This window comes from Penaeus japonicus, unplaced genomic scaffold (assembly GCF_977035675.1).
Source record: "Penaeus japonicus unplaced genomic scaffold, GWHDUDI00000001_assembly GWHDUDI00000034, whole genome shotgun sequence".
NCBI lineage: Eukaryota > Metazoa > Arthropoda > Malacostraca > Decapoda > Penaeidae > Penaeus > Penaeus japonicus.
The window spans coordinates 8264419-8266918 of NW_028234436.1; the positions used below are offsets into that span (position 1 = coordinate 8264419).

At 28.2% G+C, this 2500-nt stretch overlaps 1 protein-coding gene across 2 annotated transcripts in view; it reads left to right on the forward strand.

Annotated features, from left to right (window-relative positions):
- Positions 1-1678, forward strand: part of LOC122242321 (epidermal retinol dehydrogenase 2) — a 43933-nt gene extending 42255 nt beyond the window's left edge. For both annotated transcript variants that reach the window (XM_086530746.1, XM_086530745.1), the window contains one exon: positions 1-1678. This exon is cut by the window's left edge and continues 613 nt beyond it. The gene's annotated coding sequence lies outside the window, so the exon portion shown is untranslated.
- Positions 1679-2500: the final 822 nt, after the last annotated feature.

The following is a 2500-nucleotide window of genomic DNA, read 5'->3' on the forward strand; positions in this document are numbered from 1 at the left end:
TATTTGCCTTTTGACTATTTAGTGTCCTCTTAGATACTTGATACATAGCTAGAGATATTGATTATTAAAATCATGTACAGGGTAAAGATAATTTCCATCAAGTAATTTCTATGATTATTTCAGAAAATATCTGTGCCATGAAAAGGTACAGCCTGTTGCATGAGTCTTACATAACATGATGCACAAAATTGTATATGAAATAAAACCAGGATCTTTAAATTTTAGTAATTTTTTAGCTCTCTTGTTTTCCATTATAATTTATGTCAAAAGATTTCTTTTTATATTTGAATTATATTTGAAGAATATATATAGAAGATAAGTTTTGTAAAAGATGTGTTAAATACTTCCCACAAGTACATCTATATGATTGATGACAATTCTCTCCTTCACATTCTGAGAAAGAGAAAAATAATAATGATGATAATGATAATAATTATAGTAATAGTGATCTTTACAAGGTATTTGAAGAATTATTGTGCTTATTAAAAACAAACAGAGAAATTGGAGATGTGGAAAGAAAGAAAATGGCAAAGGAAAAAACAAAATTGAATACACAACACAATTGCAAAAATGTAACATATAGCAAACTACAGTATTTGGAATATTAAACCAGCAATTCTACTGTCAGATATTTAGCTATTGGATTGATACAGTATTTTTCTTAAACAGGTCAAATAGCAGTTGCCTCTTTTTATAAACAAGACATACATCTAAGCTTTACTTTTCCATGTTACTAATTCTCAGTTCAATATGCTGTTACATGATATACATAGACTATTTAATGTAGAAGGTTTTTGCCTACTTCCACAATAAAGTGCAGCAAAAGAAATAATAAAGGGTTTTACATAGCATTTATTTTTTTCATTAAAATCTTGTGCATGAACATAACTCAAATAAGGTTTAGTATTGGAATTTCTAGTTTGCACAAAAATGTAGCTGTTAGAGTATGAGTAAGCTCTATCTAAAATGACTTTTGTTTTAGATAGTTTTAGAATTATGGTGTTTAAATCCATTTTTGTTTTATTACTATTATGCCAAAGATAATATTAACATTAAAGAGAATGATTTGAGTCCACTTTCAGCGTATTTTGTGTGCATTTTTTAAAAAGTTCATTATCACAATATCTGTCTTATTTTTGATTAAGCAGGGAAATGAGGTTGCTCTTTGAAGTTATTAATATACTTTTACTGTTTATTATTACTATTATTATGGTTACTATTTTCCTTACTCAAATCAAAGGAAAGAAGGTTAATATGGAGAGCCAATAAAATAGATGCATGCTTCACAGACTGTCATTAAAGGTAGTTTATAAAACAAATATTTGTGGGTATTTTATTCAATATATAATATACAATGTCTTAATTGTAATGGAGTTTAGTTACATATCCTTTGCATCTCTTCTCTCTTATCATTTTTTCTCATTGTCTCATCCCTCATTTTCTCTTCCTTTGTCTTAGAAGAGTGTTTCACTGATTTATACTGTGCATTATTCAACATACAAGTTATTGTAGCAAAATATCAAAATGTAATGTTTTTGCCTATGTATAATATAATTCTATAATATGTAATTTTACCAAAATGCTATATTTCAGTATTTCAAACATGACAATTTTTGTCAATATTACAGGATTGTGCTGTATGTGTTATGTATACAAAATAAAATGAAATTTATATATATGCATTTCTGTTGTCATTTCAGTTTATAACAAAACTGTCCTCTCCTCTCTGCTTGAAGCAGCATAGATGCCTCATGTAGTTCTCTTTTTGTTGTCTTACTTCACTATTCAGTATCTATATCTATTTATATAACTATTTATCTATCTATAGATATGTATATAGATGTATGTGTACATCCTTGTATTATCATGGGTATTGGGCATTGTAATAAACATGGGAAACTTTATTTATATTTACTAGTGTTATCATCACATAAGTATTTAACTTTTCATAAATTCAGACCTTTAGGGGATTTCTGAGGCCAGCTGGATTGGAGATTCTAAGTTTATTAATTATGTAATATTAACATTATCTTCATATATTCAGGCACTGTGGGCATTGATTACTTATTGAACCAGTATACTAAAAATGCAGTGTAAAAAAGGTTCATTAGTCTGACTTTCTACCATTTCTGTAAATTTGTCTGTGTAGTATACTGTTGATTGAATACTTGATCTCCCTAGTTTACATGATGTATCACATTACAAAATGTTTCATGTAGCAGGTCAGACTATTCTTAAAGGTGCAACAAAAATTTAGTCTGACTGAGTTTAAACATAAATGGTACCCATAAAAATGAAAGATAAAAATAATAATTACCATATTTATACGCTCTGGTAGCTCACTAAACCCCACGTTTTTGCAAACTTTACATAATCAACAGTGATTCAGATCACATGATCTTTGTATAAGTTTAATTAAAACAGTCTTCTCATTACATGGATAAGAATCAAAGTGGTGGTAGTCTCTATATCAGGGTTTCTGATTTGAAGTTCAAGGTCA